At 44.6% G+C, this 13012-nt stretch overlaps 1 protein-coding gene across 2 annotated transcripts in view; it reads left to right on the plus strand.

Moving 5' to 3' along the window:
- The first annotated feature begins 1331 nt into the window (after positions 1-1331).
- Positions 1332-13012, plus strand: part of RABGAP1L (RAB GTPase activating protein 1 like) — a 603348-nt gene continuing 591667 nt past the window's right edge. For both annotated transcript variants that reach the window (XM_066261195.1, XM_066261196.1), the window contains exon 1: positions 1332-1476. The gene's annotated coding sequence lies outside the window, so the exon portion shown is untranslated. The remainder of the gene's footprint in view (positions 1477-13012) is intronic.

Below are 13012 nucleotides of genomic sequence, written 5' to 3' on the forward strand. Positions count from 1 at the left end.
TGACCATGGGCCTTCAGCAGACCGAGTGACCCCTTGCTCAAGTCAGCAAGCTTGGGTCCAAGCTGGTGAGCTTTTTGCTCACACCAGATGAGCCCGCTCTCAAGCTGGCGACCTCAGGGTCTCGAACCTGGGTCTTTCCACATCCTAGTCCGATGCTCTATCCACTGCGCCACCGCCTGGTCTGGCTGTCCTATAGACATTTAAAGGAGGAAAAAGGAGGACTTGAGATAGAGGGTCTGTAGACTAATATTATTTCTCAGGGTGGCTTTGGGATGTAGGTGGGCAAATGAGTGCAGGGGAATTGAAGCGAGACAGGAGGGGTAATTTTAAACTAAAAGAATCATTGTAGAGCTCAAGTTATTAGACATGTGCTTAAGTCCTGCGATATACTCACTTGTTCCTGGTGTATGGAGTACTTTTTGAGTCAGGCACTGTGCTAGGTTTTGTGGCAGTTACCAAAGAATGCATGAAGCAGGTTCTCGAGGGGATAAAACAGTGCACAGATTTACTCAGACAAGGTTGAATATTAGTTGCCACAAAGTTATAGGAACAAAGAGCTAAGGAAATCAGTAAAATTTACAGGTAATTTTTGGCTGCATTATCTAGGAAGGAGGAAGTCCACACAGTTCAAGGATCAATCAGTGCAGTATTCACAGAGGAAAAGGATTGGTTTATTTAATCTCTACCTAGTTTGAACGGTCCAATTTATTACCCCAAATGAAAAAGAGGTGCAAACGAGGGCACGTTTTCTTCTCGTGCATATCCAGCAGGGTGTAGCGCTTTCACGTTTATCCCCTGTAGGTTATTTCTCTCTTCAACCCCCCCCCCAGTCCCATAGAACGGACAACAAAGAAGCGTTTCCTGAGCCCAGGACACCGTGAAAAAGGCACAGAAAGAAGTTCGTATTCTGTAAGGAGACGTCCAGAGGAGGGCTGAACATTCACGAAAGTATGGAAATCAGGATTATGAGCAAGAAAGCAATCGCCCCCAACTCAGAATTCTGTAAGAACTCATTAAACGCTGAGCAGGGCTTGAGTCCACATCACTGGGGCTGGCGCAGTCCCTCGAGGCGGTGCTCGGGGACTGCAAGCCCTTGTTGCCCCTTCCTGGGTCCCCTTCTGGAACAACCAAGGTTCTGTGCGTCCTCGCTTTCTGCCCGCCCGCGGCCTGGCCGGGCCGTGCGCACCGCCGCCATCAGGAGCGAGCACGGCGCGCCAGGGGCCCTGACGGGCGCGCTCCTGTTGCCCCTCCCCCTCAGCACGCACCTCCCCTTGGCCCGCCCCTCCCTGGCTTCTTCCTGCCGGCGGCCTCCTCCCTTCACGCTTGCTCCCTCCGCCCCGCTCCCTCCCTCCGCCCTCCGGGGGCTCTGGCGGCAGCGGAGTGAACGGGACCGGCCCGGCCGCAGAGCGCTGACGGCGGCTGGGACGCGGGCGCCTGACAGAGTTGTGGCGGCCCTTCCCGCAGAGACGTGAGGAGGTGAGGCGCCGGCGGCTTCCTGGGGGCCGGTGGGCGGCCGGGCAGGGCCGGGCCGGGAGCAGCGGGCTAGGCGGGGGTGTTGGTGCCGGGGCTGAGCCGGAGGACGGTCAGGGAGGGGGCCGGGCCGGACATGCCGGGAGAAGACGGCCAGCGGAGGGAGAGCACGGGTGCGTTCGGAACTGGGTATCGTTGCTGTCCGGACCTCGGGGTTGTCCGGGGTGGTGGCTCCTCGTGGCCTGGCGGGCGGGGTGGGCGCCCCTCACCTGGGGGCGGGGCGGGGCCGGTTGTGCACCCTGACATTGCCGCCCCTCCACCGTCTGCGGCCCCCGCGCCCCGCGGTCTGGGTCTCATCCTGCTCGTGCTCGGGCTTCCGTGGGTGACCGGGGCTCGCCCTCGCACTGCCCGTCGCCGCCCGGCACCACGCTCGGCTCCTGCTGGACATGCTTGCGGTCTGCAGTCTGGGACGGGCTGCGCCCCGGGCGGGTCTCTACCTGCAGGGAATGCCTGTTGTGATTTGGGGTGGACCGCCCGGCCGCGACAGCCCCCGTCTGGGTCGCGGGTGCCGAGTCCTGACGCCTGAGTCAAAGTTTCTGAGACCTGGCTGGCACTTTGGTCGCCAGCAGAGCAGGGCTGGGCAGCGGTGCGTCAGCGTGGGGAACGAGGCCACCGGCCAGCGAGGGGTGGTGGGTGCCAGGGGACCGGACTGCCAGGGCCACCGAGCCCGGGCCAGTGTGTCCAAGGTGCGTGTGTCTGCCCCTTGCCCCTCTCCGATAGGTTTGTCTTAGAAAATGGACCGAAATTGAGGGGGTCGGTGGCAGAATTGAGGGTTTCAGGAAAGTGAAGGGAACCGCCAACGTCATTAACACTAATGGTAGGGAGAACTTTTGCTGGCTTGACAGATTTCAGCGCTGACTGGTTGGAAACTGATTTCCAGGCCTGCCTTTTTAATGCAGTTAAGTTTTCTTGTACGTGGTGAGAGGTATGTGGTTGCTTGTTACAATTCTGAAAACAAAATTTCCTGAAAACCTGGCTTTTCTCACACCCGTCTTTATGTTTGGTTGCTGCTGCACATCCGTGGATAGCCAGTACTGTGACATCAGAAAACAAACATGAAGTTTGCTTGTGGTCAAGTTGTAAGTGGATTTTGTCCGTGGAAAAGATTGGTCCACAAGCTGCTAGCCTTGGAAAACTGTGATTCCTTATCTCAACAGTCCCATTTGAAACTGATGATGAAATTGCCAAGGAAAAAGACAAGATGAATTTCATGTAAATGTTTTCATCAAATTATATTAAATGCTCACCTGCTTGAGGAGTTGGTTGAGACTGAATTAGATTGGTGTCTATATTAAATTGGTTCAAAATGTGCTCTTATATTATGTATTTTTTTATTGATTTCTTTTAGAGAAAGAGAGAGAGAGAGAGAGAGAGAGGGTTTGTTCATGTATTTATGCATTCATTGATTGGTTCTTTTGTGTGTCCTGACCAGGAATCGAACCTGCAACCTTGGCATACTGTTGATAGGATGATGCTCTACTTTGTATTCTAGAAAGCTGGAAAGAGATAGTCTGTTCCAGTACTATTGGGACATGTAGTGAATATACCAACCAATCAACCTAAAAGATGTGACTGTAAATGTATGAAGATATTTTTAGGCCTGAGTTACTTGATGCCAATTATTATATATTATAATTGTGATAGTCTGAGAATTTTTATTCCTTTGCTACTTGTTTCATGATTCATATACTTATCTTCTCGCTCTAATTGTGATTTTTTTATTTGAATGACAGAATTTTATTATGTGTGTGAAAGAGGAATTTTCATGTTTATCAGTTCACTGATTCTAAATTTGACTTCCAGAACTTTCTACTTAAACTTTTTTTTTTGCCTTAACCCATACTTGAACTTGTTTAATTACTGTATATTTATTTGAACTTGGAAGATACAGCATTAAAGCTGAAAGTCTTTTCACCCATTCTTTTGGTGTAGTAAAAAGAAGGAATTCTGTTGTGCCAAGTAAAAATATTGAGTGGGAGAGAGCCAGGCTTCTAGAGATGAACTTTGAAGAGAGTAGTAGCAAAAATTTCTTGTATTGAGGGTCTGCATTTCAGCTAACCATTGCTTTGCAATGGTGTGGGGATGATTATGGCTGGATAGAGGGTGTTTAGAGAATGAAGTAGAACTGTATGTAGCCTGTGGGATTCCCAGGCTCAGAGCTTTTTTGCTATGTCCCACAAGTTTTATATATTTACTTTTTTTTTTTAATTGAGAGGCAGGGAGGCAGAGACACAGACTTCCCACATGCGCCCCAACTGGAATCCACCTGGCAAGCCCCCTACGAGGTGATACTCTGCCCATCTGGGGCTGCTTCTCCATTGCTTGCCTGCTGAGCTATTTTAGCACCTGAGGCAAGGCCATGAAGCCATCCTCAGCGCCCTGGGCCAACTTGCTCAAACTCTTTGAGCCATGGCTGTGGGGGAGGAGGGGCAGGGAGAATAAGAAAGAGAGAGAGAGAAAAGGGGAAGGGATAGAGAAGCAGATGGTCGTTTCTCCTGTGTGCCCTGACCGGGAATTGAACCTGGGACTTCCACATGCCAGGCTGACACTCTACTGCTGGGTCAGCCAACCAGGGCAGATGTCCCACAAATTTGCTACATGTCTATAGTTCATTCCTTATACAAATAGGTCAGCCCCTGGGTCTGAGAATGACCAGCAGCCCAAGGCTATTCCAGCTCCTGGTACTGCAAAGACAGCACAGGAATTTCTTATGGAGATAGTTTTATGAGCATTTTCCACCACAGAGAGTGGAGGCAGAGAAAGTACAGACTTGAGCCTGAGTTATGTTAAAACATACTCAATTAAAAATGTTAAAAAAAACTTACTGGTTTTAGAGATGGAGGAGGGTGGGGGGAGAGAGAGAAAAACCAATCTAGTGTTCCCATCTATTTATGTGTTTATTGGTTGATTCTTGTGTGTGCCCTGACCCGGGATCAAACCCACAACCTTGGCTTACCTGTAAGACACTCTAACCTACTGAGTAACCCAGCCAGAATATACTCAAGGAGATGTTTGTACTTAAGAAGAAGTTTAATATTCTGAGCATAGAGACTTGATTTGACTCTTGTCTTTTCAGAGCGGGGAATAATTTTTACTTTATGGTCAGTGGACCCTAAAAAGGAAGAGTTAATGGAATTAAGCAGAACTTGTCCCTCAACGTTCTTCTTTTCATATTTCATTTATTTGCTATATTGTACTCATTTAGCAGGTAGGATGCCATAATTGTGTGTAACAAGTTTGTGCTCATGGCTGACTCCTTTCAGACATTTTTTGGGGGATTTTTTTTTGTTTTTTTACAGAGAGAGAGAGAGAGAGAGAGAGAGCCAGAGAGAAGGATAGATAGGGACAGACAGACAGGAACTGAGAGAGATGAGAAGCATCAATCATTAGTTTTTCATTGCGACACCTTAGTTGTTCATTGATTTCTTTCTCATATGTGCCTTGACTGTGGGCCTTCAGCAGACCAAGTAACCCCTTGCTCGAGCCAGTGACCTTGGGTCCAAGCTGGTGAGCCTTGCTCAAACCAGATGAGCCCATGCTCAAGCTGGCGACCTTGGGGTCTTGAACCTAGGTCCTCTGCATCGCAGTCCGATGTGCTATCCACTGCGCCACCGCCTGGTCAGGGTTTGGGGGATTTTTTTGGTGTAATTTTTGGGGATTTTCCTAGGGAACTTCTAGGCATATATTCAGTTGATAAGGAGTTAGAGTTTAGCTAAGATTATCAATATATTTGAAATTTTGAGGCTTCTTGTTTTCTAAATAGCCTTAAAAATAGAAAACACAATTCTTTATAAATACTCATGAAAAATATGGTTACAGATTGTGTTGTTGTGATAGACTTAGCACAGCCAAAACTATATTCAAGAAACTTCCCCCTCTTAATTCAGTTTAGTAAGCTTAAATAAGAAGTAAGAAGGCATTTTTCTTGAATAAAATCCCAATTTTCGAAGAATATAAAGCCTAACAACTGTTTCCTGTGGTATTTACCCCTTTGTCTATTCTAAATTCAACAAGTACTACATGTCTGTAGTGCAGGGCAGAAACTTAATTCCAGCAGGGAATTCTCAGTAATGGAGGTCTCATCATTGAGGGATGCAAGCTTATGCTGGACAATTTGGCTGGGAAACGTCAGGTGTGGAAACTTACTTTTTACTGTACTTGTGTTCTCTGTACCCAGGTTCTCAGAGGGGTGGGGATGCAGCACAAATATCCCAATACTTGGAATTTTGTTTTTTTTCATACTATAGAACCCCCCCCAACCCTTCACTAAATGAGCTATTATTGCTACTTGTGGGAATATGTTGTATCCCTTAGGTATGTGGGGCTGACAGAGGCTGAGAATCTTGGTCCTATGCTGATACTTCCGAAGACATATTTCCACTTCCTGTAATTTGCCTCTGGTGGTATCAATAGGCATTTCTGTAACTCTCATTTTTACAGAGAAATACAAATCGTGGTGATGAGACTACATATGTAACTAAGAGTAAGATTTATTGCATTGTGTAGTACACATGGAAGAGACTAGGTGATTGTTCAGCTGAATATTTGTTGTTTTGACTGACTTATAGTAAGAAATACATATACCCCAATTCAACACATGCACACAAAGTTTTAAAGAAAAGTTTGGTGAAACAGTACTATCTTTTAAATTATTTAAATTTGTACTGCTTTCCAAGGTGGAGGAGAGTATAGGGGTGATAAATGGTGATGGACAAAGACTTGACTTGGTGGGGGGTGAATACACAATACAGTGCACAGAGATTTGTTGTATAATTGGGTACCTGAAACCTGTATAATTGTTTTAACTAGTGTCACCCCAATAAATTCAATTAAAAATACTTATCTTTTCAGGACCTTGCTAGAGCTGGCTCATCATACAGGTTAGCAAGACAAGTATGCATTTCTCTTCCTACTTAGCTCTGTGTTCAGCGCCATCATGTTGGTAGCTTGAAATTGGGCATGGAGCAGTATTTACACCAGGGAAGTCAACAATTGGTACAATTCAGGGTTTTCCCCATTCTGGATAGCCATTGTTAAACTTTTAAATTTTCTGTTTCATTTTTTTTTAATTTTTAATTTTTTATATTTTTGGGATATTTTTCTGAAGCTGGAAACGGGGAGGCAGTCAGACAGACTCCCGCATGTGCCTGATCGGGATCCACCTGGCACGCCCACCAGGGGGCGATGCTCTGCCCATTCGGGGTGTAGCTCTGTTGCGACCAGAGCCTGTCTAGTGCCTGAGGCAGAGGCCGCACAGGGGGCCAGTTCACTGTCCCTCAGACCGCTGGAGGGCCGCCACATACAGTGCTCCTCTCACTGACCACCAATGAAAGAGGTGCCCCTTCCGGAAGTGCAGTGGGGGCCCGGATAAATGGCCTTAGGGGCCTGCATGCGGCCCGCGGGCTGTAGTTTGGGGACGCCTGCTGTAGAGCCATCCCCAGCGCCCGGACCATCTTTGCTCCAATGGAGCCTTGGCTGTAGGAGGGGAAGAGAGAGACAGAGAGGAAGGAGAGGGGGAAGGGTGGAGAAGCAGATGGGCGCTTCTCCTGTGTGCCCTGGCCTGGAATCGAACCCGGGACTTCCGCACGCCAGGCGGATGCTCTACCACTGAGCAAACCAGCCAGGGCCCTCTGTTTAATTTTTTTTTTTTTTTGTATTTTTCTAAAGCTGGAAACGGGGAGAGACAGTCAGACAGACTCCTGCATGCACCCGACCAGGATCCACCCGGCACGCCCACCAGGGGCGACGCTCTTCCCACCAGGGGGCGATGCTCTGCCCCTCAGGGGCGTTGCTCTGCCCCCAGGGCAGAGGCCAAGGAGCCATCCCCAGTGCCCGGGCCATCTTTGCTCCAATGGAGCCTTGGCTGCGGGAGGGGAAGAGAGAGACAGAGAGGAAGGAGGGGGGTGGTGAAGAAGCAAATGGGCGCTTCTCCTATGTGCCCTGGCCGGGAATCGAACCCGGGTCCCCCGCACGCCAGGCCGACGCTCTACTGCTGAGCCAACCAGCCAGGGCCTGTTTCATTTTATTTAAAGAAAAAAGCTCGGTTTTGACTCCCAAATTGGTTTTATAGTCAGCTAATGTAAAAATGTAATAGCCTACAGTGGTTTAGCCCACCACTTCTCTTTGCAGGTATACATACTAAAAGCCTGAAGTTCAAGGCCTTATAGCTAGTCATTAGCAAAGCCAGGTTTCTGGACTCCAAAGCTGAAGTTGTTTCTAGTGGATTTCTCTCCTCTCTTTAACTCAGGTGGTTCATATAGCTCAGTTGGAGGGCCTCATTTGTTCAAGACATTGTTTAAGCACTTTGAGTAGAGATGCATAAGGCATGAACCTTAACCCTGAGACCTTTGTGCTTATGTGGGGAATTAAATATGGAAGCAAAATAATGTAAGGCAGAAAGTAATGTATGGTAAAGAGATATAGATAAAGTACTTCAAGAATTTAGAGAGAAGAGGGAGAGATTACTTTTAGTTGAAGGATAAAGGAAAAGATGACTTTTAAACCATGCTTTGAAGAATGGGTAGGATTTGGACATGTTGAAATAAGACAGTATAGAGAGAAAGGCTTTTCTGGGCTAGGGTGATCAAAGAAAAGAGGAAAGAAATAGGCAAGAAAGAGTCAGCACCAGATGGTGAAGAGCCTGGAATGCGAGTTTTCCTTTCTGCTTTTCAGTTTATCTTTCATCTTTGTTTCTGGAGTCACATAGTACTTCTTAACATTAAATAAACTCTATATGCTGTGCCTCCTGAGTAGAAAATGTCCCAGAAAGCACTTAGTTATGTATCCTTATAGTGAAAGCTGAAAAGTATGTTAGGGAAACAACCTTAAATTTACTAATCCTAAAACTGTTGTAAAGGGAAAAATATTTTCTTTGTAAGGCGGTACCATTATTTTTTGTTTTGCCAAATAGCATCAAATTGGCTATAGCAGAGCAGGAAGCAGTTTTTAAAGTTTTTTCAAAGCGCCCTCTAAAATGTGATTTCTAAATGACTGAGTCTTAATTTTTGGAACAGTTCTGGTTCAGGCAGAACGGCAGTTTGTACAGGTCCACAGCTGAGCTGACTGACTTCCAGAATTGAGGGCAGCAAGGCCAGGTTATTTCACACCACTGCTAGCTGTGAGGGATTGATAGATTTCTTTCCTCAAAGAAGTTCCTTGGATTTCAGCATTTATGTGTGTGACAGCCTATATGACTGTGGATGTTTTGAGTTCTGGAGGGAGCTTGCTTTGTTCCACAGTGGAATTGGGTGCCTAGAAATGAAGATAAATGACAGCACGTTGTGTCTGTTAATCAAATTGAGGCACTGGAGGCAGTCCTCAAGGTTTTCTGTCTGCTGATGATTTCACACTTACTGCTTCCAATTAAAATGATGCACAATTTGAAGAAGCTTTACTTCTCTTTGACCACTAGTTCTGTAAAGGTAAAAGTCCTATTAGACTGTTGCCTGGGTAACAACACATACAGAGACTCTTGAAGTGTGTGGAAAATTTTGGCAATCTTGGTAATGAAGTTGCTATAGTAAATAACTACTTGGTTGGTTAAAAAAAAGAATCTGGGTGATTTCTGGATGGTTGACAAAGAATTTTCAGGATGAGCTTTGGTTTTAAAATAAGTGTGAATTGTATCTTGGCCATACTATATTTCTCATTTATTTAAGCTTCTGGTACATAAAGTATGTCTATTGTCCTGCCATTTTAGGAGAATTCAGTAGGTTCGTCTGAACTGCTCCACAAGATAGCACACCCCAAGTAGCATGATAAAAGTTCATGCAGTCTGCCTGATACCTCATACCAGTTGAATGAACTAGCTAATCATGTCAGCACAGAGGTTTTTTTTTTTCTCCCCCCCCCCCCAGATGTGTTAGGCTTTACAAATTGAGTTTTATTAGAATCCTTCAAAATTTTCTACCATCGTTTTTTTTGTGTGGTACAATATGTGATGTTGATTCTTTAACTTACACTGTACAAACATTTTCTAAAGATATACACTTAGACATAAATGTGTATATTTATATATGTGTGTACACACACACAGACATCGCACCCATTAGTTGTTGGAATTTGTGGTGAAAATACAGTTCATCTGGCAAATGTCTAAAAGCAAGTATCTAGCTCAGTGGTCGGCAGACTCATTAGTCAACAGAGCCAAATATCAACAGTACAACGATTGAAATTTCTTTTGAGAGCCAAATTTTTTAAACTTAAACTATATAGGTAGGTATATTCCTTATCAAGGTAGTGCCCGCACTTGGTATTTTGTGGAAGAGCCACACTCAAGGGGCCAAAGAGCCACATGTGGCTCATGAGCCGCAGTTTGCCAACCACTGATCTAGCTCTTTGAAGTTCATCATGTGAAATAGTCACAAATATGAAAGTAATAAAAACTCAAAGGGATTTTTTGTATGCCATATTTCCAAGAAAGGGGTGCCATTTTAAAAGGCAAGTGTAGGTTTCATTCATGTACCAGTCAAGGATTTGTCAGTCTCTCCCCTACCACATGTATTCATGCATATTCTGTCCTCATTATTAGCAGTAATCAAAATTGCAGGACTTTTAAATTAGGCTTCTGCTACAGAGGATGCAAATAACAAATACTATTTTTAGAAAAAATACAAACCTGTGGTTTTCAGTTTTTAAGTTTAAGAGACACATAACACTAGTTCTGATAAACAATGTAGAATATTTACTCCTTGCTTCAACATGTATTTGTCATTTTGAGGCCCTCTGCTAAAAGCATATGTAAATGCAAATGCTTGTTAGAGTGGTAATTAGGTATTTCCTTGAGTAGTTTGTTTCTCTATTGTAAACTTATTTTGCTATGACACTTTGAATAGATTATACTTTAATGAAAAGTCCACCATTAAAGGAAGTCTTTACATATACTGGCAATGTGGGTTCTTAGGTTGCTTTACAGTAATTTTATTTCACTAGCTATTTGCTATCATATCACATTCATTTATTGTTCTATTTCTACAAACCTCTTTTGTCTTGAACCGTATTCTTTCATGTAAAATCTTTGTTTCATATTGTTGCTGGCAATGTTTGGACTAATGTTTTGATTTGCCTTTGTTTTGTGTTACACAGATGTATTGCTACCTATTAAGTTAGTACTGAATTATAATTCAGTTAGTGTCTTCTTTTTGTAAATTGATTTGAGATAGAGAGGAAGGAAGAGAGTGAGTGAGCGAGATAAATACCAATTTGTTATTCCACTTATTTGTGCATTTATTGGTTAATTCTAATATGTGCCCTGATGGGGGATTGAACCTGCAACCTTGGCATTTCAGGATGATGATCAAACCAATTGAACTACCTGATGAGGGCAGTTAATGTCTTCTTTCCTCCATCCATGTTTTCCCCTCAGTAGTCTAGAATCAACTCTTAATCACTAACCCCATGCTTCCTGGCAGTTAATGGGAAAGTGAAATTAGGTGTTATTATTCAATTCCTAGGACCAGCTATTTGCCAAGATTAGTGAACCTATAAAATTTTAACGCAATACTTATGCAGAATAATTTTTCAGTAATGAGTCTCTGAGTCTTGTGTGTGTGTGTGTTTAAATTCTGGCCTGCATTTTGTATTTCTTGTTAACATTGTCAATTGTTTGGATCAGGGGTCCCCAAACTTTTTACACAGGGGGCCAGTTCACTGTCCCTCAGACCATTGGAGGGCCGCCACATGCACTGCTCCTCTCACTGACCACCAATGAAAGAGGTGCCCCTTCTGGAAGTGCAGTGGTGGTGGTGGGGCAGATAAATGGCCTCAGGGGGCCGCAAGCTGCCCGCCCGTATTATGGGGACGCCTGGTTTGGATAGATGGAACAGGTTTCTCCTGTTGTGCTTGGTTTCACAAACAATAAAATAGCAATCCTCTACCATTTGAAGATATCAAAGTTTTAAAAAGATAATCTAATAATAGGGAAGCCGGTTTGTTTAACAATTATTGTAATACTTCCCATTTTTAAAAAATCTCATTATGTTTGCATGAAAATCATTGTGGAACTTTATTATGTTCCACTGAGAATCCGTGAGCTTTAGCAATTTTGTACTTTTGAGAATTTCATTTGGAAGAGGATAACAATAGTAGATTTTAGAAATTTTGATGGATCAAGGGTGTGTGTGCAGAAAAATAGTCATTAAGGTGCAAATAACAAAACTTTTTGGTTTTGTGGAAGACAGTGTAGGTAGAACAGAGGGCTTTACTTCTTGATCTAGAGCTGCTAGAAGATAAGGGATTTGCCATGTTTTTTTCTTTTTGCGTAATAATAATAATGAACTGACATTTATTGAGTGTTTACAGAGGTTATTAAAGATAATGTGCATTTTCCAGTTAATCTTCACACTAACTGTATGAGGTAGGAGCTATTATAATATTTCTAGATTACAGATGAGGAAACAAGTTTAGAGAAGTTTAATCACTTAAGATCACAGAGGTCTTAAAAGGCAGGTCTCTTTTGCTCCTAAAGCTGCCTATAGTGACTCTCAATTCCTACTCTATATTGATGGTTCTTTATATGGGGATGATGACAATTGCCTTGCCTATTTTACAGGATGGTTATGAGGATTAAAAAACATAAGGTTACAAAATAACACCTATAAATGTGCCTGCTGTTTTCATTTTACTGGATAGTTTTTGAGATGCCAAAGAAATTGTTGAACTAGATAAGCACATACATATATTACTTTGTAATCACTAATCACATAAAGTAAGTCAAGTGACTATTTGAAATGCTGCTACTACAAAGTAGAGGAAGTATTTTGTGTGGGTCCAGAGGATCTCTGAGTGAATGGCAAAGGAATGCAGAAAGGAAACTGTGTATTGAAGAAGAGTAGTTTGGATAATTTCTAGCAACCTGAATTCTTTATTCTTTTTTTCTTCTTTCTTTTTTTTTTTTTTTGTATTTTTCTGAAGCTAGAAACAGGGAGAGACAGTCAGACAGACTCCCGCATGCGCCCGACCGGGATCCACCCGGCACGCCCACCATGGGTGACGCTCTGCCCACCAGAGGGCGATGCTTTGCTCCTCTGGGGCGTCGCTCTGCAGCGACCAGAGCCACTCTAGCGCCTGGGGCAGAGGCCAAGGAGCCATCCCCAGCGCCCGGGCCATCTTTGCTCCAATGGAGCCTTGGCTGCGGGAGGGGAAGAGAGAGACAGAGAGGAAGGAGGGGGAGGGGGGTGGAGAAGCAAATGGGCGCCTCTCCTATGTGCCCTGGCCGGGAATCGAACCCGGGTCCCCCGCATGCCAGGCCGACGCTCTACCGCTGAGCCAACCAGCCAGGACCTGAATTCTTTATTCAATAAATAACATTAGGTGACCTCTAAGATCCTTCCAAAATTAAGAATCTATGAGTCTTTGTCGGCCTGGCGTGCAGGAGTCCCGGGTTCGATTCCCGGTCAGGGCACCCAGGAGAAGCACCCATCTGCTTGTCCTTCCTTTCCCCCCTCTTTCCTCTCTGTCTCTCTCTTCCCCTCCTGCAGCCAAG

This window comes from Saccopteryx bilineata, chromosome 2 (genome assembly GCF_036850765.1).
Source record: "Saccopteryx bilineata isolate mSacBil1 chromosome 2, mSacBil1_pri_phased_curated, whole genome shotgun sequence".
NCBI lineage: Eukaryota > Metazoa > Chordata > Mammalia > Chiroptera > Emballonuridae > Saccopteryx > Saccopteryx bilineata.